Raw genomic sequence first — 24,767 nt, forward strand, 5'->3', positions numbered from 1 at the left:
CATGTCCCTAGTGACATCTCATCAAGCCCTCTTTCTGCAGCTGACAAGGATAATCTTTCTGAGGTCACCACAATTATAATCAGGCCCAGGATATAGGAGAGAGACCCAGGCCTAGTGGGGTCAGTTTTCCAAGGGAGCCATGTTGGGCTGTTTAAAATTAGTACCTTACATTCCTGCCTGGCTCAGGGGGTGTAGACCTGGGACCTCTGCCACTTGTGCCTTTTCATTTCTGAGAGGAAAAGGGGCTGTGGACACGGAGTGTGGATTCAGCATCCAGAAGAGAGTGTGGATCAGGTGGGAGAATCCCACAAGGTTTCTTCGCGTGGGGTGCCGAGCATACCTGTGCTGGCTCGAAGCCCACCGGATTCTCTTCCGTCTAGAGCCTTCTTCACAAGCATCTGCCCCTCACTCCTAAGAACAGCCTTTCCTCTTGCCACCTCTAGAAAGTGGCACAGAGAGGGAAAAGGGGCTAACCTTGGTTGCACAGGATCCAAATTCTGACTCGCAGCATTTCCCAGGCTCTAGCCTCTTGCTCTGTACCAATCTGCTCCTGCCTGGCATGTGTTGCCTCCTCCCACGCCTGAGGGAGCCAGACGTCCTGATCGTGGAAGTGCTCATGCCGGGGATGACATTCTGAGGACACAGGCAAGAGACGGGCTTCTCTAGTGCCACATCAAAGTGAGGTTCCATGTCGGAGTAGGATTTTGAGCCGCATGTGGACCGATTCCATCCATCATTTTTCCTCCGTTCTCTCCTCTCTTTGTTTGTGACAGTCTTGCTATGGAGTGTTGGTTAGCCTGGAACTGGCTACGTGAGCCCAGGCTGGCCTCAAGCATATGATAGCCTCCCAGATGCTACTATTATAGGTGTTTGTAGCCCTACCTAGCTAATCTTTCTCTTCTCTTTCTCCCTCTTTCCCTCCCTTCTTTTCCTCTCCCTCTCAAGCATTGGGGCCAAGCCTATGACTCTGTTCATGCCAAACAAGCCACATTCCCAGCCTCTCCTCTCCTTCCAGAAGTGCTCAGCCCCATCACAGTCTCTGCCACCCACGCTATACCTCAGACAGGCCCCATCTAAACCAAAAGGGATATAGAAGCAGAGACTAGGCTGGGCATAGGGGCCAGGGCATAGTGGGTTCATTCACTTGTTGATTTGTGTATCTTCTTCCACCTGCCCCAGTCTTGTGGAAGTCGGGATAATGGAGCAGCCTACCTAGGGAAGCAAACACAGACAAAAAAAAAAAAAAAAAAAAAAAAAAAAAAAAAAAAAAAGCCTGCTGGTAATTTAAAGAGGTGAGACTGAGACATGCCTTACAGAGCCCAAGGGCAGAATGTAGCTGGGTGGATTAAATATGACACACGATAAGTTTCTCCGCCTTGGGTGGTAAAGCTTTTTCCAGAACAGTCCACGAAGCTAGGTACAGAGCCCACCACTGGAGGACACCCCCAGTTTTTATGATCTCCCTATAGTGTGATCATGTGCTGGTTTCCCTCCCCACCTCAGTTCCCAGCAGTCCATTGGGGACACACGGTATGGACCATCAGGAAGGCCTCCCTCAGGCTGGTGAAATCCATCTCTCTTTGCTTTCCATGGAGACGCCTGAATCCTTCCCTTCCCTCCCAATCAGTAAGGACCAGATAGGGAATGGAAGGCTTACAGGGCTCAGGGTGCCCTTGGGGCTTTAGTCTGTTTTCTGCCATGCTTCCCCAGTGATGTTAAGTCGTGACAACTCGTCGGGAGTCTGGCCTGCACCAGAGGCCTTTAGCTGGCCATGGCCCTGTCCCTTCCCCCACCTTGGTTCAAAGAACTAACAGTGGTAGAATGGGACTGGCTCAACACAGGAGTGCCTGCCCCAGGCCAAGGACCCATCAGGGTCCAATCGCATAGGGTTCAACTCAGCATATGAATGAAATCAAAGAGAGGGACAAGGGTCATGTCCCAAACATGCTGGCCTCCTGCCCAGAGTGAGATGGCTACTTCACCTGCTTCTAGAGCCCCAGTAGAAATAAAGCAAGTTCCTCTAGAGCCAATATGTCTCAGCAAAACCAAGCTTCTGAAAGAACATGGATAAAAAGGAATCACACAGGCCTCTTTATTGGGATAGACTTGAAGTTGATTTTGTTTTGTTGATATTAAGGATTGAACACAGGGCTTTACATACTCTGGGTAAGTGCTCTACCACAGAGCTATATCCCTAGCCCTATTATTATTATTATTATTATTATTATTATTAATTACTATTTTCATTTCAAGATTATAGGTCACAAAGTTGCTCAGGCCAGGCTTAAACTCACTCTATAGCCAAGTACATCCTCCTGCCTCAGCCTCGCAAGTAGCTAAGATGGCAGACCTCTGCCACCAGGCCTGGTCCCTTGCATTGCTAAAGTCATCACAGCAAAAGTCCTCATCATCACTGCCGGTAACTTCCTACCCTCAGCTGACAGATACCAGCTTGCCATTGCCCAGGTGACCGTGTAGCCATCCCAAGTGAGGACCCATCCTGTGTCTGTCCTCCGCAGTTATTTCCAGGGCTATCCGAACTGCCCAGTTCATTGTTCCTGCAGTATTAATGTTTCCCGCTTCCCAATGGCATTTCCAGAACACTGGCTTTGAAGACGGGAAAGGAAGCCCCTCCCCAAAGCAAGTGGTTTTTAGAAAGGTCACTTCAAAGTAGTTCTAGGAGAGGTGAGAGGAGCTGGAGGCTCCGCCCAACAGGAGTTCCTGGCGCTCTTGTTATCTCCCCCTTCATGGTGTTACCCTCATCACCTTTGTCTCGGTCACTTTGTCTTAGTCACTCAGGCTGTGACAAAATACCAGACCGAAGCAGTTTGACAGAATGTTTCTCATAAAGACCCTTAAGTGATGGTCTGAGCTCATGACCAGGGCCACTCCTGAAATCTCTGGGAGGCTTGAAGAGCTTGTATTGAGGACTGTTACAGTTTGGATGTGAAATGTGTCTAAACACCTACTTGAGATGGAGCTCAATGAACCTCCCCCCTCCCCCGTCTCTCCTTGTCCCTCTCTCTTCTAGATGATTCCATATACAAGGTGGCCATACAAGCTAGTCCTTGAGCACCACACCCTGAGCCCCACATTCCTAGGGCCAGGTCTCTATTTTATTCCAAGCTATTAGAAATTGTTTTTAGCAAAGCATGTGTGTGACACTTAGATGGAGCAACCCGTTACCTAGGAAACTGTCCCCTCTATACATGCTCTGCTGCCTGGTATCATTTGGATCCAGCTGCCTCGATTGGCCTTTTTCCTTAGCGTTTCTGTGGCCCCTTTTACCCCCAACTATTGTACCAGAGGAGCAGCTCCTAGCCAGGACCGGCTCTACAATTTGTGGGGTTCACTGTAAAATAGTCCCTGATTCAAAATCTACTGGAGATTTCTAGATAACAAGCCGTTAACACAAGCACTGGACCCTTCTAAGTGTGGGGCCCCATGCAGCTGCACAGGTTGTATGTGAGTGAAGCTTATCCTGCTTCTGAGGTGGTCAGAAGAACCCTGCACAACCTTCCTTTGTCCCTGTAGGCTGACAGGGATCCTGGCCTGGTGACAGAGGCATATCCCTTTCATTTCACCACAGATGTGTTTAGCTCAGATTGTTTTTTTTTAAAGGTTTTCTCTAACCACATCTAAATGTGGGGCTTCTGAGTTTGTAAGGATCAGAAACTGCCTGATTTTATCTTCTCAGCATATGTAAATATTTTCTACCTCCTTCAGTCTGAAAAAAGCACCTGATTAACAATCTAGGTCCGTATTGAAAACTCTGGACGGCCAAATCTGTGAGTGCTGCCTCTGGCTAACACAACCCAGAGACTTTGGGGGTGTATTATACTTCTCTGGGTGCACATTCCTTTTGGACCTCCTCCAGAAAGTCACCACCTACCCCCAAACCCATCCTGAATGAATCACCCACAGGTTACTCCCAAATCGTTTGGAGCAATTCGTGTTTTCAGCCTGTCTGACTTCTTGGGACTTAAGAGAGAAACTGCACCTCCCCCTTCCCCCGACCCCCAGTGTAGGCTATTAGTTCTTTGCTTCATCTGCAAGCTTGCTGCTTTCTGTTCAGGAGGCAAGCGGTCTTCCACCCCCACTTCCCAGAGTTCCAGGTCCAGGACTGCATCTCTTCTCTCTTGGCACACAAATCACACCTCAACTTCTGTTGGCAGGGTCTCTCTTCTTTGCTTCCTTCTGTATGACCTGGGGGATGTCCCTCTCCATGGCCCAGAGCCCCAGTGAGCATAGACTCTTCACATTCTGAACTGAGGAGCACTGATTTCTCTCATGCGTGCTGACTTACCATCGAATGCCAACCTTCTGTTGTCCTTCCGGGATGCAGGAGACCTTTGGACTACTGTCTCCTGGGAAACATCTGTAGCCATTCCCACCTTCTGAGTAGTTCTGCCTTGGGTCTGGCTCTAACCCACCCAACTTCTCTGACCCTTTGGTGAATCTAGACTTCTGCCCATGACAGTTCCACAGACCAAGGACTCCATGGTGTCTGATTTCCTGGTGACTCGATGGGAAGTCCCGTTTCTTACGGATGCCTATAGATGCAGAATTGAACCGAGAAACATGCTCAAGAGGCACAGAATGAGAGACTAGCTTGTTGGTGTCTTTAAACGCCTCTCTGTCTGTGATAAAGTACTTAAAAGCCAACAGCCTTTGTAAGATTGATGACTAGATCCCTTCCCACAAGAACCCAAAAGATTACAAAAGCAAGGATGCCCCAGACAGAGACCCTGCATCTCCCTGTCTTGGTTCCCCAGAGGAAGGCCCCAAATGTCCTGAGCCACAGGCAGAATGTTCTTGGCTTTCTGCCTTGGCTTTGTGATCATGACGTGCTCACGGGCAAGTTGTGCAATCTCCCTGCGAGGCCGAGTTCTTAGCTTTAAAATGGGCACAGTGGTGCCAAGTCGTGCACTCACCGGCTGTGGAGTTAAACGAGGCAAGGGAAATGAAGTGTTTGGCAAACACCAGAAGCAGGTCTGGCTTGTGGTAACTGTTATCTGTCTAAGAATTGTAGCCACTGATTGCACCCATTTGCAATGCCAATGTCTGAACTTCTAGTTTTCTTTAGGAGACAGGGTCTTGCTGTGTAGCCCAGGCTGGCCTCCTCCAGGTGGAGAGCCTTCTCCCTCCCCTGTCAAGCGGCTATGATTACAGGTCCATGACACCACACCCTGCTCAGTGTTGACTCCCTGTGGAAAAGCTTCTCTTTTGTGGAGAGCTTCTCTGCAGTGTGTACTATTAGTTCTATAGCTTATGGGTTTGATTCCTGCATTCAGCCTGCCTGCTTTCTAGGTGCTTGATGTGTGTCAGGAGTCACGTGGAAGGAGTCAAGTGTCACTTAATAACAGGGCCATGTTCTAAGAAATGAGTCTTTAGGCAACACCATCATGGTGTGACCATCCTAGAGGAGAGAGAGAGAGAGAGAGAGAGAGAGAGAGAAGGGGCCGCCTGAGGCCACTGACAGCCCCCAGCACAACACAGCATGTTTACAAGCCTATGTGTGTAGGGTGTATCTTTACGTGAGTGAGGATGCACATATACATGCACAAAGGTCAGAGGTCACCTTGAGGTATCATTCCTCAGGTGCCGTTCACCTTGTTCTTTGAGGGAAGAGTGTCTTATTAGTCTGGGGTTGCCAAGGGGGCTAAGCTGGCTGGCCAACTGGCCCTAGAAACTTGCCTGTGGCCGGCTTCTCAGTCCTGAGACAACAAGCATGGGCCACCACATTGGGTTTTATATGAGGGTTCTGGGGGTTGAACTCAGGCCCTCATATTTATGTAACAAGCACTTTACAGACTGAGCCATCTCCCTAGCCCCATTGTGGGTTTTTTTTTTTTTTTTTTTTTTGGTAAGGAGGACTATACCTAAACATAACAATGAACCGTATAATGAATATACAAAGAAGAAGCAGAATTTTTAGTGTAATCGGGGGCAAGAGGTCACTTCATAGGCATGATACCAAGGCAGCTTTGCTTACCATGAAAGCAAATGCATTGGTCACATGATGTCATTTATTTATTTATTTATCTATTTATTTATTTTGAAACAGGGTCAAAATCAGGGTTGGAGGCCAAGCTTACCTCAAACCTGATATCCTCCCCATTCAGCCTCCAAGCTGCGCCATAATGCAACACGCCAGCCTTCTTATAATGTTAAGAGATTACATGTCTACAAGCAGTCTGCCAATGGCGGGAATGTCACACATAGGCATTGCCTCAAGAGACCAGTTCTCTTTCTCCTCAGTTAGATCTGTGAAAAGAACAGGTGGCTTCTCTAAGACCCTGTCACTCTGAGAAGGTGTCACTAGGCAGGAGGTAGATACATAGTGTTCCACTTCTAACTCCTTAATCAGAGGAGAAGGCTGTTCTGGGGCCACTGCCCAATGGGGGTCATGTTACCACCATGCCTCCAGTGAAGTCCCCGTGGTCTTTGGAGCCTGCTTCTAAGGACTGAGAACTGCCTGGTCATGGCAAGAATGGGGCAAAATACACCTCACATGTGCAAAGTTTTGGGCAATGCGGTTGACGCCAGTAGGCCTGTCCAGTTCCCTGGCCCCGCCAGAATAGTTATTTAAATTCTTTTTTAAAATTCTGCTTGTTATTGTTGTGTGGGTATGTATGGTGGGGGGTGCAGGCATATACGCGTCACAGTGTATGTGGAGGTCAGAGGACCATTCTTGAGAGTCAGTTCTTGTTTTTCTCTTTCTGCCATGGGTTTGAAGAGTCAAACCCGGATCCTCAGGCTTGCGCAGCACACAAGTTTGCCCACTGAGCCATCTCACTGGCCCTGTGTTTGACGGATTTGGAAAGCAGAACAGTATGTCTACCCCCACCCCCGGACACACAAATTTTCCCCCCTCAACCAATGTTTTATTTACAGTGGTCTCGTTACATTATGCGAGTTTCTTTGAATGGAAACACTCTCTTGACATTGGAAAGAGACTTAGAAAGCATACAGCTGGCTTCATCCATATGCTGCTTACTCCATAGGAAGCTAGTGGTACCTCCCCCCTCAGCCATCCCAAGAAGAGCTTGGGCCATGGGTTAGCTCTGTCTTCAGCCTTCAGAGAGGAGATGAGGCCCTATGAGTTAGACCGCTTACATTTAGGGGCTGGGTGAAAGAGGAGGCGTCAGAGCAAGTCCTAACTGGGACTCACTGTTGCACGTGGTTTTTACCCTATAGGAAGAAAATCCCACACCACGGTCACACTCACAGCACGTGGCGCATGCCGAGATTTGCTGTGAGTGTTTAGTAGTGTCTGTTTCCCACACTGGGTCTTCATAGTTCTTTGTGTTAGCCCTCCCTTGGGAGAATCTGGACATTTTGTAGTAGCCCATCCATTGTCCTAACGTTTCCCCCAAGGTTCCGTCTCCCTGATTTTGTGTGTAGAGAAACAGGCCCAGACAGAGCCAGCTCCATAGCCAGCCTCCTCTTCCCCTGGCCTGTTTTGGTTCTCTGCCATCCCCTCCCAGACCATGGCACCTCCCAGAGCCCTGAGCAGGACACCCAGTGACAAATCAATGCCCCACCTCTGGTTCCTGCTGTGCGCTCAGACCAAGGTGTCCCCACTTCCGGGTGTCCAACCCTCCGGAAAACAACCCTGTCTTCAAAAGGCTGAGCCGCCAGCCCAGCTCCTCACCCCCACGGAGCTGGGCTTGGTCACCCTGATGAGCGTGAAAAAAACCGCCGCCTTTGCAGGCCGGAATCGGAAAGAAATTGGAAAGCTGCTGCCCGCTCTATTCCCACTCTCTTTCTCATGTTTGCTGTTATTTTTTAACACTTTTTTTTCCCCTCCTCATAAAAGCACTATCCTCTTCCCCAGAGCTTGCCTGTAGCGAAGGCATGGTCTGTACAACTGCAATTATTTCAGGAACAGATGGAGCGAGGAGCAGAAAGTCTGTTAATAGTAATAGAAACGCTACATGTTAACCTGGACAGCACACGATGACAGTCCCATGACTACCGTTCTGTTCCCACCAGCTGGGCACCCAAAGGAATGAGATATTCACAAACAGCCATCAGCCACGTAGCCACCTAAAGTTAGAACTCAAATTCCTTCACACTAGGGGCCCTGGCAACCATGGCGGCGGCTCAGGCCCAACACAGAGGAGGCCATGCCACAGCTCAGCGCAGGCCCCACAGGAAAGCCAGGCTCAGGTTGGGCCACCGCCGTAGCATCCTGGGCCGACTGAGTCACAGGCCTGGTCTTTAGGCAAATGTTTAGTGCGCAGGTGCTAGTGGAGGTCAAAGGGCCAGGGATTTCAGTGGATAGTTGGGGGAAACAACCAAAGGGCTCCTGATTTCCTGGGAGAAGGGTAAGTAAGTGTGAGATCAAAGCTCTGTAATGAATGGCCCAGTGCAGGGCCTAACCCAGTTCTGGGACCAGAAGAGATGGTTCTGGTCCCCTTACTAAAACATAGAAAAACAATGTCTTATCATAACATGGGGCATGGGTAAATTTATTTCAAAAAAAAAAAAAGGAGGAGGTTTTGTTTGTTTGTTTGTTTTTAGCACTTGCTGCAAAGGAAGACAATCATCATCCTTGAAAAGGGACTCTGACCATGAAATGTCCCCCCACAGGCTCCCTGTGTGAACATTTGGTCCCTAGCTGGTGGCACTGATTGGGCAGGCTGTGGAACCTGTAGGAGGTGGAACCTCAATGGAGCCAGTGGGTCCCGGGGGTGGATCCAAGGTTGAAGAGCCCGGCCCCACTACCTGTGTGCTCTCTACTCCCAGCTGTAAGGCAGTGTGAGCAACTGCCTCATGTTCCTGCCAGCTCATCTTCCCTGCCACGTTGGACTATACGTTCTAAAATCAAAATCAAACAAGCTCTGCTCCCACGAGGAGCTTCTGGTCAGATATTTAGCCCGAATAAATCATCCTGTACCTATCGATGTAGCAAAAGGTGGAAGGACCCAGCAGAGGGCATGCAGGATGCAACAGGGCTTCCTTCCTCTAGGGCCAGGGGACACAGAGGACTCCACAGGGAGCAAGTGACACAGAGGATGAGCAGGGACTTCTGATGGGTACAGAGACCTCTAAGCAAGCAGAGGCATCGAGCTGGGATAAGTCAGTAACACTGGAGACCAGAATGTCTGCATAAGGGCCTGCTGGGGACAGCTGGGCAAAGGAGCCAGGCCTCCTGTGCCGGGGTGGGAAATGTGCAGTCTGAGGCCTGTGGCCAGTTGTTCTTTAGGGCTATTCCCAGGCAGTCACTGCCACAGCCAGTCCTGGGCATCCTTTTAATTCTAAGTCCAACGGCCATCAGGATGCTGTGGAAGCAGTGGAGACATGAGCTTCCAGAACCCTCACAGATGTGCCAGAAGGAATGTAGAGAAGCCAGGGTGGACCCCGGACTCTGGAAACCCTCAGGCCCAGAAAGAAGAGTCCAGACATTAGCGCTTGGGGACTGTAGTGACATTGGTGTTTGTCGGAAAAGGCAGAGGAAGAGGAGGAGCACGCCAGGGTGGCGATAGGAATGTGGCCGTGCAGCCAGACATGGCGCCTTTGGGGCTTCAATCCTAGCAATGCTCTGCCCCTCTCAATCCCTAAGGACTCTTTTCCCTCCGCTTTCCTCCGCTCCCGCCTCCTGGGCAGTACGGGTGCTTTCTCAATGTGTCCTTCAACATGTGATGATTTTCGCCGCCTCCTCGGCTGTAATCTAAATAGATCACTTGGCTTTATTAGCAGAAAAGCTTCAGTGCCCCAGAGGGGTCCAAGCACTCAGACTCTAGGGAAAGGATCAGGATTTGAACTCATCACTAGGCATGTCAGCAGCCTCTTGGCATGCAGCCACATGAACCCAGAGAATAAATTCCTTCCCCTAGATATATGGAGAGGATGGATGCTGTCGGGGACCAGTGTGTCCAGAGGACTGGACAGCACAGTGGCACACAGCCATGAAGTGGGGACTCTAGAACCTATTTCCAGCAAGAACATCTTGGTGGTACACATATTAAAATTATACCAGTACCCAGAGCCTTAGTGTGCAGGAATTTGTAACATGAGAACAGATACCGTATTGTTGTGAATAGAAACCAACCCTAATTGTGAGAACAAGTACCGTATTGTTGTGAGTATAATTGCTAGGATATGACTCAATGGCAGAGCACATGCCCGACATGGGTGAGGCCCTGGGTTCCATTCCTGGTCCAAAAAATTAAACAGATCCCCAAATCTGTCCATCTGTCCCTCAGCCCCTCACTTCCCATGCTATGCCTGTCCCTATGGTAAAAAGAAGAGGGTGGAATTTAGAGAGTAGAGGCAAGGTTTGGAATTCCAGAGAAGGTCATTTGTCCCTAGTGATTGGGATTTTACTGGTCACTGGAAACGGATGCTGAGCCGTGTGTTAACTCCTTTAATCACATAGTGATTCAAGAGAAGAGAATTGCACTCATTGTTACTCCCAGCTGATAGATGGTGACTATGGTACCCAGAGAGTTCAGACAACTTGCCCGAGGGAGCCCAGCAGCTGACTAAGGGTCTCATCACTAACGTACATTGCCTTACAGAAATATAGAGTATACCTGCTGATTCCCCGTAGCCTCGGTATTTCTACTGTAGACTCCAAAAAAACAACTTGGTTTAAGGTGTTCCACGCAGTGGTTCTTGTCTCCAGTTATATGACTCTGGATACACCAAATTATGGCATCGACTGACCTGAACCTGTGTTCCCTGCCACCACCAACCCTTGATTCTACCTCATCAGGTATTACTTTCTCAGGAAGGGTGTGGTGACACATGTTTTTAATTCTAGCACTCATGAGGCAGAGGCAGGTGAATCTCTGTGAGTTCCAGGCCAGACTGGACTACTTAATGAAACCATAAAGGAAGGAAGGAAGAAAAGAAGGAAGGAAGGAAGGAAGGAAGGAAGGAAGAGGGAAGAGGAAGGAATGAAGAGGGAAGGGAAGGGGAAGGAAAGAATGAACAAATGAAGGAACAAAGGAAGGAAGAAAGAAAAGAAAAATCACCTTTTCATACTGAGAATGTAGCTCAATCGTAGAGTGCTTGTATAGTGTGTATAAATCCCTGGACTCTATCCCCAGCACTGCACACACACACACACACACACACACACACACACACACATCTTTTCCATGTTGAGGACCGCTGATCTGGAGGCTGGCCACCTTAACCCGATACAGGCTGTTCTCATCTTTCTGCTTTTCATTATTGGTGCAGGGGACTTCATCCCTCTTGGTCACAGGATGGTTGCTACACATGTAAATCACATCTACATTCCAGGACGAAATCCTGGTAAAGGAATGAATGACAGCCAGGATTATTTACCCTTAGTAACTTTGTCTTTTACTCAGGGAGAGGACCGCCCCCCCCCCCCCCCCCAGAGACTTGCTTTGACATGTGGCCACATCGATTATTCATTGTAACATGTCCTAGGAGATCTAATACTTATTAGCCCCCTGTGCCTCTGGAATAGATGGGGAGGGAGGGGGCAGCTGATCCACAGTGTGGTGGTTTGGTTCTGAAATGGTTCCCACAGGCTCATGTTCTCTGTGTCTATTCTGGGCTGGTAGCATTGTTTTAGGAGGATGCGGAGTCTTCAGGAGGCAAGGCCTGGTTGGCAGAGGTGGTTCATAAAAGACCCACCCTTGAAGGTTGTAGCTAGCCTGGCCCTTGCTTCCAGCCCCTTGTATCTGTCTCCCTGTGTCTGCTGTAGTGCGAGGGGGGACTCCGCTTCAGACTCCTGCTGCCATGAATTTCCCCCGCCTTGATAGTGCACTTCGCCTTCCCTCGGAAGCCATGGACCAACCTGAATCTTGCCTCCATCAGTTGTGTCTGTTGGGGACTTGGTCACGTTGACACAGAAGGAGCTAACACACACAGTGCCCTCTTCTCAACATGTCAAAGCGTGATGGCTAGTATTCATCACCAATGTGATGGGATTGAAAATCTCTATGGGAACCGACTTCAGAGTTTATCTATGAGCGTGTTTCCAGAGAGGTTTAACTGAGAGAGATCTACCTTGAATATGGATAGCACCATCCCACAGGCTGGGCTCCTGGACAGAATAAAAAGCAGAGAATGGACAGAGCAGAGGCATTCACTACTCCTCGTCTCCAAACTCACACCCCTGCTACCATGTCTTGCCCGCCATGATGGACTCTATGCCCTCAGACTATGAGTTATGATAGTCCTCTAAGTTGCTCGTTGTCAGGTATTTGGTTACAGTCCCAAGAGAAATAACTAATCCCCAAAGCATTCTGGGAGGCCCAAATCCTGTCTCCTCTGTCCGCCTAGTCTGGGTACTCCTTCCTCAGCAGTACACAGAGAAAGGGTTAGCTGGACTAGAAGCCAGTCCTGGTAGGATAGGCTTTGGGCTTCAGGGCAGTACCCAGCTGCTATCCTGTTAGGCTCACCCTCCCAGCGAGGAGCAGCTGCTCACTGCAGCCTCCCAGGAAGGAGGTTCTTAACTAGATTTCCCATGCAGAACTTCGTGGGGGCGGCTCCAGCCTCTACCCACTGCGGGCTAAATTTGTGTTCCACCCATTACCATCACGAGCCGCGGGAGCCCAGGGCAACTGTGTTTGTGCTTCAGCTGTTCCATGGGTGCCCAAGTCCTTTCGCAAGGGCCACGACTGAGTCCGCAGAAGGCTCTCTTCCTGACGGAGAAGACTCAAGGGCCCCCTGACCCCAACCTGTGTCCTGGATGGGAGGAAAGAACCCATGTGGTTATGGTGGGAAGCTTGGTGAAGACTTGGAAAGAACCAGACGTTAGGGCTCGGGTTCTCGTCCCTGTCTCTGCGTGAGAACCCCCTTGGGCGGATGCCAATTCAGTGCCAAGGCCTGGGTGTTTGTAAATCCAGACCTCTGCCAGGGAAGTAGAGTCTAGCCCTGGTGCTCTGAAAAACACCACTGGCAATACTCACTCGCAGGCAGGGGTAAGCTGGAGAAAATGGCTCTTCGGGGGCTTGGGGAGACGATCCGGTGGTAAAGTGTGTGCTGAGCAAGCATGAGGACCTGAATTTGCATCACCAGCCCCCACTGAAATAGCCAGGCATGGCATTTATAATACATCAAGGTGGAGACAGGATCCGTAGGGTACACCAGACAACTGGCACTAGTCTAGCCAATTGGTGAGCTCTAGGGTCAATGAGACACCTTGTTTTTTTGTTTTTTGTTTTTTTTTTTTTGAGACAGAGATAAAGGGAGATATTCAACATTGACCTCTGGATTCCACACTTGTGTGCATAGGTAATCACACACACACACACACACACACACACACACACAGACAGAGAGAGAGACAGAGAGAGAGACAGAGAGAGAACTGTCCACTAAACTTGACCATGAACCTGAACCTGGCCCTGCCAGCCCAGAGTCCACTGAAGGAATGCTACAGGGAACAAGCCACACCCACAGTCCTATTGGAAAATGGGAGCACCCATCCCGTGTTCCTGTCAGTCTCCAGATGGGCTTCATAGTCAGCTGGTGTGACAGCATCAGAGGCCCCACTAAATAGGTATTTGAGATTTGTTTTACTGGAGTGGCAAGACAGGCAGATGTGCGTGAGTGTGACAAAGGAGGGAGCTTTGATCTCTAGACACGAGATGCTACACACCGAGCAGGGCCCTACACGGAAGTCCTGTGACAGATCATGAGGTAGAGGGAGCAAGGGGAGCCTTGAGGATTAGTCTACCTGCTGCTGCTATAACTCAACTTACTTGCTAGTTGATAAAAGAGCCCAGCTCACTATGGGTGGTGTCAGCCCTCTGCGGGGGCAGAGGAGGTGTGTTAGGGTATATAAGAAAGAAAGCCAAAAGTCAGGGGATAGTGCGAAACTTTACTCCCAGCCTTAGGAGGCAGAGGCACATGGATCTCTGAGTTTGAGGCCAGCCTGGTCTACAGAGTACATTCCAGAGAGCCAAGGACATAAAGAGGAAACTCTCTCAAAACCTGTCCCCGACTCCAGAAAAAGGGGGAAGCTGCACAGCCAGTACTAGCAGCGTTTTTCCAGTTCCTTCATGCTTTTCTGCCTCAAGCTACTGCCTCCGCTCCCCTCCTCTGGGAGAGACTGACCTGTAAACCACGGAAACCCTTTCCTCCCCAGGTTGATTTTTATCAGAGGAACAAAAACAAACCAGAGAACAACGATTCCATCACGGAGAGTGGTGCAGCCTTCTGAGGGAAGCGGTTGGGGTAGTGAGCCTCAGCAAGGTCAGGTTGCCATTGAAGGAGGTGCCCTGTTTGAGAAATGGCAGGCTCTGGCAGAAGCTGTCCCTCCAGGTCAGCAAGACATCAAAACACCAGAAAAGAAAAGACATGATTAATACGGGCTTCATCTTTGCAGTATTTCTAGGACTCATGACTGTCCTTAGGGCTCCTGAAAGACGGTCATATTCTGTCCTAGGATTATTTTTCATCCCCTCCTTCTAGCTGGGGAAGAAGACTCTGTAAAATGGCCAGGAGGAAGGAAGGGGCCTTGGAGACTCGTTCATATCCATGTTGGGAAACACCTCCCTCAGCCTGGGCATCTGTCTTAGTCAGCATGGGCGGTGTACTTAGGAATCTCAAGATTGAAAGGGTAGGATCTGAGCAAAGATCATCTCACTCAGACCCTTTGTGTTTTAGAAAGAAGCCAGAAAGGGATCCCAGGTCACTGTGTAATAAGCACCCTTCTAGGTCAATATGATCCCCCTCAGAGGTTTCTAGCAGTCCCTAGACTGGGCCAGGCCACATGGAGTGAGTTCAAATGGCTCTGGGGACAATTCCATTCACTATCGGTTTGTTGTTGGGGTTTTTTTTGTTTTTGTTTTTGTTTTTCTCATTGTTGGTTTTTTGTGTGTTTATTTTGCTAGGATGGTCATGTGGCTTTCTGCAATGCTGGGAGCTGACCCCAGGCCTGTCAGCACATTATACAAGGTCTGCCACTGAGGCATAGCCAAGATGGCAGGGTCCCACAGTTTCAGATGCTGACTGGACATCTCTCTCTCAACTATGCTTACAGACTGAGTCTCCATGATAGAAAGAGAGACTCCCTTCTCAAGGACTTGCTGGCCTCTTCTTGACACCATGGCAGCCTGTATGCTCTAGGGAACAGCCAGATTTTCTTCTGGTCGCCTGGCCCAGCTCTGGAATAGCTCGCTTCCTTACTTCTCCTGTGAATAACCCCCACAATACATCCCAAACAGTTCCTGAGAACGTCTGTTGGTTGTCAGGGTGGTGGGAAAGCATTGTGACCCTGTGTCTTTTGAAAGAGATCTGCAACCCCATGCTCCAGGAGCCCTTCCCTTAGCCGAGTTCCTGAAGAGGTTGTCTATGAGGCAGCAGGGAGGTGATGCTGAATGTCTATTTTCTGTCACTCTAACAAAATATCTGAGGTTGGGAAAATTATAGAGGGGAGTATTGTTTGGTTCAGCATCCTAGAGATTCAAAGCCACGGCAACAACTTAAAACTTAAACTTGGTGCTGGTAAGGGCCTGTTAGTATGTGACATGGCAGTGTCAGGGGATATGCCGATCACGCGGTGTGTTGTCTGGTTTCTTTCCATCAACTCGATACAAGATAGACCTATCTGAAAACAGGGAACCTTAACCAAGAAAATGCCTGCATAAGATCAAGCTGTAGGGCATTTTTAAAATTGTGCCATTCCTGGGCTGGTGGTCCTGCATCCTATAAGAAAACAGGCTGAGCAAGCCAGTAAGCAGCATCCCTCCATGGCCTCTGTATCAGCTCCTGCCTCCAGGTTCCTGTCCAGCTTGAGTTCCTGCCATCACTACCTTTGATGATGAACTATGATGTGGAACTGTGAGTGAAATAAACCCTTTCCCGTCCAAGTTGCTTTTGTCATGGTGTTTCATCACAGCATTAGTAAGCCTATCTAAGACACATGATAAAAGAAGAAGACGAAGAAGAAGAAGAAGAAGAAGAAGAAGAAGAAGAAGAAGAAGAAGAAGAAGAAGAAGAGGAGGAGGAGGAAGAGGAAGAAGAAGAAGAAGAAGAAGAAGAAGAAGAAGAAGAAGAAGAAGAAGAAATTAAAAGCAGTTGGAATTAACTACAATCTCTCTTAAGAATTGAATTAATCTCTTCTAAAGGCTTAGTCTTAATGGCCCAAGGACCACAATTACCATCACAATGAGGGCCAAGATGGAAACCTAGGAATGAAGCCTTGGAGGAAGAATCACACACAAACTGGGGTGACCCTTAGCAGATGAGCACCCTGGACAGGGCCATGCAGCACAAAGTCTCTTGGAGTACTGAGCAGTGAGCCCAACAGGAGCATAGGAGAGCTGCGGTGGACAGGGAGAAGCAACATGGAAAGCAAGGGAAAAGATGGGAGAGAAACCATCTTTGGGCAAAAATGTTCCTTGGTGTTGTTCGAACAAGAAGGAAGATTCTGGACCTTTGTACAATGGCTTTATTTTTTTTAATTATTTATTATTTTTATTTTTTGTAGGTCTGAATCATTGATCCAAAGCACAAAAGCACGCGTTTTTGCCCAGAAACTCTAGAAAATACAGAAAAGCATAAAGAGGAAAACGATTTCGAATTACCTCAAGCCTAAGAGAGCTGTCAGGCACATGCATAAGCACTTCCTGTTTTTCTAGTCTGAAATTTTCAGTCATTTTGTGGTTTGAAAATGAAACGCCACCCATCATCGCCTGTGTTTGAACACCTGGTGCCCAGCTGGTGGCGCTGTTTTGGAAGGTCATGGAACCTTGAGGAAGTGGGGCCTCACTGGGGAAGTGGCTCACCCTCCTAGGGCCCTGAGGGTTCATAGCCCGGCCCACTTCCTGTCTGCTCTGTGCTTCCTGGTGGTAGATGCCACGTGACCAGTGGCCTCCTGTTCTGGCTTGTGGTGCCTTTCACTCCATGGTGGACTACATCCCCTTAGTTCTAGTCCCACGTAAGCCTTCCATGTTTGGGTTGTTTTTAGTAAGGCATTTGTCACAGTGACCAAAAGGCGACCCAGAGTGTGGCTGAAGGGAGGGTATTGTGCACGCGTGGCCTATGCCTTTCTTTGTAAGAAGACGGTGAACTCGTGGGGTTCCTTGGGTTTTTTTTAACCCACCCTTTCGTCTTACACACTTACACAAAACTCTGGGGATAAACATTAAAAATACACCTTTATAGGCAAAGATGAGCTTTGATTATACATTTCGTTTGTATTTCACCGCCAGTGAAATCCAGCATTTGTTCCTCTGTGTATTGATCACTTGTGCTTCTTATTTTTAAAACTGACTTTTAGTATGGTCTGTTCTTCCACTGGGGTGCTAGTCTTTTCCTTATTCATTCAAAAAAGTACTTTATATATTAAGAATATTGTTCATTTTTATAGATCATGTAACTTTCCCCCTCACCCTGAATTTCACTTTACATATTTTTTGCCATATAAAAGACTTTAAAATATATCCAGTCAGATTATATCAATCTCTCCTCTCATGCCATTTACTGTTAACAGTTTGGTATGTATTTTTCCAGACATTTTCTGTGCATATGGAGATATATCTATAAATATATATATATAGCTAGATATATAAAGTTTCCTGCACACTGAAGATGTCATACACACGGCTCTGCAACTTGCCTATTTCACATTAGTGATATGAAGATCTCACTCCAGTCGCATATCCCGTTCCAGGAATCCAATGTTCTGTTATTAAACCAGCTTTTAGAGGTGGTATTTCTTTCGCTTTCATCCTTAATTTTAACAGCTTTCTGACGTCTGAAAGAAATAGAGCCCTCGATTATCTATTCCACGTAACAAGCGGGTTAATGTTAGCTGATAAACTGGCACAACATGAAACCACGCAAGAGGAGAGTGTCTGTGAGGAACTGGTCTTTTGGGGATTGTCTTGACTGGTAACTGAGGTGGGAGGACCCCGTCTGAATGCGGGCGGCGCCGTTCCAGGATCTGGCCCTTGACTGTGTACGGGAGAAAGCAGGTGTCTTAGCAGAGATGGCAATCAGGGATGGCTGTATTCTCTCTGTGCTCTTGACTGGGAATGTGGTGTGACTTCCAGCTTGAGTTCCTTAGCCTTGACTCCCCCAAAATGATGGACTATAACCTGGGATTGTAAACCAAACCTTCATCCCTTATGCTACTTTTGGTCAAGTTGTTTTATCAATGCGACTATGGCATCACCGTAGCATATATATATTTTCCCTGAAATAAGATCTTGCTTTGTAGCCTTGGCTGGAGCTCACTATATAAACCAAGCTGGCCTTGAACCCATAGATACACGTGCTTTCCTCTGACTCTCCAGTGCTGGGATTAAAGGTGTACACCACCACACCTGACACCTCGTAGCATTAATAACAATAGCCCACCCTGACCCTTCCGACTTGATACAACTCTGTCATATATTAAATGGTGTATATATATATATAAATGGTGTATATATATAACATATATATATATGTTAAAGAGTACTATCATGCATAAAATACATGCACTGAAACTCGAGTTTCTCACTAGATTTTTTATTGTGCTTCTTGTACCTGTCTTTCAGTGCCATGTTGTTCTAATTATTTTAGCTTTGTAATATATTTTTATATCTTCGAAGTCAATACCACCCCCTCTTTCATCTTTTCCAGTGCCGCCTTTGATAATTTTTTTTCCTTTAATTGCTTGTTTCTTGAATTTAATTATGAGTTTTAGAATCATGTGTGAAGTTTGCAAAATATTTACTTAAGGTTTTAGTTAGGACTATGGTTACACTAATGAATTAATTAGAGCTTTTTTTAGGTTTTCATAAAATACTTATTCAACTTAAAAGCAAAATGTGTCTTTGCATCTAGTCAATTTTGTGTGTGTTTTTAAATAAGTTATACATTTTTTTATCATGCTTATTCGGAGGCAGTTTAGATTTTTATGTCTTTTGGAATCAACTTACTTTGCTTTTTTATTAGGCTAGTTATTTTCAAGGTTTCTGTAAAGGAATTCTCATATAGACAATCATGCCATTTGGAACAAAAGGAAAAAGTCGAAGATTTAGTGGCTTTATTTCTCCTTTCACTGTACTTGCACCTTGCCTTTTGCTTGTTTTCACTTACTGCTTAGTTAGAACCAGTTCTGGGATGCATCAAACATGCAAGCTCCGCCTTCTGGAACTCCACTGGGACCACAGACTTATCTTTCCTCTCTGAGTCCTTGGAGACTTGTCTGAGTTTATCCTTGAATTCTCATGTTTGGTTACTGTAGTGTCTACTATGTGATTAATTGTTCCTTTGTAATCAGTGTCTGTATCTCTGTCCTGTCTTCAAAAAGTAAAGAGTGGTTCCTAATGTCACATCCATGGTCTCTATGGATACCCATCTTCCCAGTGCGGCACTAGCCCCCGTACTCTTAGGTGCCACAGCTCTGTGGGTTCCCTGGTTCTCTGCTCATGCCCTTCATCTCTCTTGTTTCCACACTCATTTGACTTTCTGACTTCTTCTTTTGATTCTCCACAAGTTATCCCTAGATGGTCCTTGAAATCCCCAGATACATGCTCATTTTCCAAGTCTTGGGAAACATATGAAAAGGTTATATCTGCCTGTTCCAACTCCTTAGTTACCAGCTATATTGGCTGGTTTTGTATGTCAACTTGACACAGAGAGGTAGGAACCTCAGTTGAGGAAATGCCTCCATGAGATCCAGTTGTAAGGCATTTTCTCAATTAGTGATCAAATGGGGGCCAGCCCAGTCCATGGAGGGTTGTTTGGTGATATTTCGTTTGTGTTCTGACAAATGAAACATGCTTGGAGTCAGAGGGCAGAGCTAGCCACTAGTTAACCGTAGAGGTCTGGAGGTCTGTACAGGGAGGAGACAGGAAGTGATAAGATGGGGCAGAGAGAGGGTCTAGCCCCTAATTGATGGAGGAATGAGAGAGATAGGAAACAACTGGCAGCTGCTCATGGTTCTCTGACGTTTCAGGTCTTTACCCTGATATCTGACTCCCAATTTATTGATTAAGATTAAGTAGATTTACACTTCACCGAGCATTCAACTCGGGACATGAAAGCAAGAGATAGTCATTCACCCTTAGCTTTGTAGCCAATGCTGCTGCCACCTGTGGACACAGATGCAACCTCAGTCACCAGAGTTGGCTGATTTTCTTCCCCTGCCCCATGCCCTCTGAGCAAGTATGGGGTTTTTCTGTTGCAACCTCTCTGCAGAAATTTCCACAGGCCCTTGGGCTCCGAACATGGCCAGAGTTAGCCCCTAACCACCAACCAGCTCTGCCTTCAGGCAGCCCCCACCACACATGCTGCTTCTACACCATCCCCTGTGTGTGCTTTTCAGACAGCCGGCTCCCTCTCCCCATGGGCTGTGGCTTCCCCTGGACCCACTCCTCAGGTTGCTGCCACACTAGGAATCTGCCGTGACACCCACGAGGACCTCTACTGTTGTTGCAACTGCCACACACTCTCAGCTCGCAGCTACAAGCTAGCAGCTGCAGCTGTGCACTGCCTGTGTTCTCTGCTCAGGGGTGCTACACAGCAACAGCCAGCCTCAGGCTTCACTGCCATCAGCAGCAGATTTGGGGAGACAATTGGGAATTCTTAAGGGGGGAATCTGATAAAGAGAGCGTTTTCCCCACATTAAAAAAAATGGAAAACGCTATTATGATGGAGGGAGTTAGGTCTCTGTATATTCCACAATGGATAGTTTAAAAATGGAACAATTAAATGAGGGGATAATTAACTTATATAGGGTTTATGTAATGTCAGTTATAAATATTATCAGTTTGATAATTCTTGTTTTATTCCTAAAAAAGTGGGTTGATGTGAGTGCCAAGTTGGTTGATATAAGTGCCAAGATACAGGCTTTAGAAAAAGTTACTAGAGAAAATAATGCCATTTTCACTGATAAGTTACAAGCCTCAGGAAAACTTACTAAAACAGATAATAGAGATAATCAGATAAAGACAGAAGAATTTAAAGAAGAACGAACTTCAGTATTTCATTATAAAATTATACAGGAACAGCTAAGGTTTTCAAACAACTAACCTTAATTGATCCTGTCACCTTATAGGAACAGCTGTCAAATGACAGGTATCCCCAAGTCTGGGTAAGAGCTGACTGGATTCCTGTGGAAATGTTAGATTTGAGGAAATTTAAGGAAGCAATGGCCTCATGTAATATGCATTCACCTTTGTGATGCAGATGTTGAATTCATGATCATCTAGTAACAGAATTTTCCCACGAGACTGGAAAGGCTTGGTTATAGCAGTATTGGAGCGTGGTCCTAAATTGCAGTGGAGGACCTGGTAGAAAGATGAAGCTAAGACCATTGAGCAACGAAATAGGGCTAAAGGTATTGAAATTTCCCAAGACCAACTTCTTGGAGAGGGTGATTATGCTAATGTACAAAGACAATCTGTATATGATGACCACACCTTGGCTCTCCACTGCAGCTTTGAATGCATGGGACAGACTTGAGGAAGTTGGAAAGAGAACTGAGTCATTTACTAAAGTTATACAGGGACCAAAAGAAACCTTCACTGTTTTTTTTTATTACAAAGATTGACTTCAACTATAAATAGAATGATACCAAATTCAGAAGCTAAACAAATAATCATTGAATATTTGGATTTTGAAAATGCTAATTCACAATGCAAAAGGGTAGTTAGGCCTTTAAAGGCAAGATCAGTACCCATGTATTTGAGATACAGTCGATATTGAATCTCATAACCATGATGATGCTTGGACAGAAGATGTGATTTCCAGAAGCTTGAAAAAAAATCAAAATGTCAGGTGTTTTAATTGTGGCAAACAAGGTCACCTAAAAAGGGATTGTAGACAGGGCATTCCTAGAAACAATGTTTCTTGTGGGAATAATCCAAACAGAAGGCACTTACCTTCTGGAGTATAAAGAAGGTACAATAAAGGTTAATATTAGATCAATAAATTCAGATCAACAAGGGAAAGATGGTAACATTTTGCCATTGGGAAATGCCCTGGGGAGCTCTCTCAGTCCCCCATGTCAAATTTGGTTCAGTCTTTCCTTGTCGCCATGGGAGAAACTCCTCCCCAGAGGACCTAATGCCTATTGTAAAAATTCATACTGCTCTGAATGATAGGATAGTTTTAGAAGATAAAACAAAAATTTCAGGAGAAACCATAAAGTAAATATTTTGGCCAACTTCTATAAATGATCAAAGACCAAAGTTAAAAAACCAAATAAATGACGGTATAATTGAAGGTCTTGTAGACACAGTGATAGATGTAATAATAATTGCCCCAGAATCTTGGCACCCAAATTGGCCATTTCAGGAGGTAAATGATGAGCCTTTAGGGATTGGAACTTTATCGCAGGTAAAACAAAGTACGATATAGGTTGAATGTATAGGGCCAGAAGGATAGAGAAGAAAGTTAAAGCTATATGTAGCTAACATAGCAATGAATTTATAGGGACATGATTTGTTACAGCAATGGAATACCCAGATTAACATTCCTCCAATCTTAGAAACAAACAACAAACTAACATGTTTCTGGGAAAAAGACTAAAAGGTGTTAGAAGAACACTCACCAGGCATTCAGTCTGTACAAAAACACGGCACGACAGCTCCTGATCTTTCAAAGGTAACAAAAGTCCTACCTTTAAAATGGTTAACTGACAAACATGTCTAGGTGGAACAATGGCCTTTGACATCAGAAAAATTACCAAAACAACTGGTACAGGACCAGCCAAATGCTCAACATATTGAAGAATAGGCCAGTTCTTGGAATTCTTTTGTATTTATTATTAAAAAGAAATCTGGAAAATGGAGCTGATTAGAGCTCTACAGCCTGAATCCCCCTGCCTTCTCTATTACCTAAAGGAGTTATTATAGTTACTAATTTAAAAGACTGGTTTTTTTTTCACTATACTTTTACAAGAAAAGAATAAAGAAAAATTTGCTTTCATGGTGCCTACTTATAAAAATTCTCATCCTGTTAAGAGATAACAGTGGAAGATTCTCCCACAAGGAATATTAACAGCCCCATCCTGTGCCAATATTTTGTACAATGGCCATTGGCAATGATTCATGTACAGTTTCCTCAATCTATAATTTACCATTATATGGATGATATCTTACTAGCTGATTCAAATATAGATTTTTTTTTTAGAGAAAATGTTTGAGAAAGTAAAGAAAATTTTGCTTGCTGGGGATTACAAGTTGCTCCTGAGTACAAAGAGGAGAGTTTATTAATTACAAAGGATATAAATAAAATAGGTTTACAAAAAATTCAACCCCAAAAGGTACAAATCAGGAAAGACCAATTGAGGACTCTTAATGAATTTCAACTAATTCTGAGGGACATTAACTGGCTACAGCCCACAATTTGATGAACAACGCAAGAACTGAGTAATTTACTTCAAACCTTACATGGCAATAAGGACTTAAATAGTCCTAGAAAATCATCAGCTGAGGCTGAGAGAGAATTGTCTTTGGTAGAAAATAAATCACAGGATGTGGGTTGTGTGGTTCCAAATCTTAACTACATTCAGTCATAGTACCCTCAAAACATTCCCCTACAGGAATTTTAATGCAGAGAGAAGATAATATCTTAGAATGGATATTTTTGCCACACAGAGTAAAAAAATTAAAGACCTATGTAGAGAAAATTTCTGAGTTGATTCTAAAAAGAAAAATGAAACTTCATCAATTAGCAGAAATAGACCCAGCAGAGATTGTAGTGCCTTTTACTAATGCTTAAATTTTCTCTTTATGGGAGAAAAATGAACATTGGCAAAGAGTTTTTGGTAATTTTTGGAGATATTAACAATAAACATCCCAAAACAAGAGAATTCAGCTTATAAAGAGAACTAACTAGATCCTTCCTGACATTGTATGGGGAACACCAATTTCTGGAGCCCCTACATTCCATACTAATACACACAAATCAGTAAAGACAGGTTATAAATCAGGAAATTTGAATAAAGTGACTCAAAGCCCTGATGATTTTGTTCAAAAGTCAGAATTATATGCTATTCTCATGGTATTATTAGATTTTAAAGAACTTCTTAATATGGTTACTGGCTCTCAATATGCACAAAGAGTTGTTTTACATGCTGAAACTGCTGAATTTATTCCAAATAATACAGAATTGACTTTATTATTTACCCAGTTACAAGAAGTAGTCAGAAATAAAATCATCCCTTATATGTAACACATATTACATCCCATAAAGACCTTCCAGACCCTCTAGCACATGGTAATGATGAAATTGATCAACTATTGGTAGAAAATGTGCTAGGAACCTCAGAATTTCATAAAAAATACCATGTCAGTAGCAAAGATTTAAAAGAAGATTTTTCCATCATCTGGCAACAACCCAAAAAAATTATAAGGAAATGTTCCTTGTACAACCAAACTCCACTACCTTCAGGAAGTAACCCAAAGGGTACTCAAAGAAATGAAATTTGGCAAATGGACATGTTTCATTTTGTAGAGTTTGGAAGATTAAACCATGTACACCATGCCATAGATAGATATTCAGGATTTCAATGGGCATTGACTTTGAGTTCTGCAAAGGCTGGTTCTATAATCTCATGACTGTGAGAAGTTATGGTCATCGTGGGTATAACTGTACAAATAAAGACTGCCAATGCACCAGCATATGTCTCTAGTAAAATGGAACAGGTTTTTGTATATTACAACATAAAATATATTACAGGTATACCACACAATTCTACAGGGCAAGCAGTTATAGATCTAATCAAACTCTAAAAGATCTACTTAATAAACAAAAAAGAGTAGTAAAGACCACCAAAGATAGATTGCACAATGCTTTATTAACTTTAAATTTTCTAAATGCTA

General features: G+C 45.6%; 1 protein-coding gene across 2 annotated transcripts in view; it reads left to right on the plus strand.

The window, feature by feature from the left end:
• Positions 1-24,767, plus strand: part of Pebp4 (phosphatidylethanolamine binding protein 4) — a 210,536-nt gene that overhangs the window by 86,397 nt on the left and 99,372 nt on the right. The window lies entirely within an intron of this gene.

Source organism: Microtus oregoni, unplaced genomic scaffold (genome assembly GCF_018167655.1).
Source record: "Microtus oregoni isolate MIOR12 unplaced genomic scaffold, Mior012 000001F_ref0000356, whole genome shotgun sequence".
Lineage (NCBI taxonomy): Eukaryota > Metazoa > Chordata > Mammalia > Rodentia > Cricetidae > Microtus > Microtus oregoni.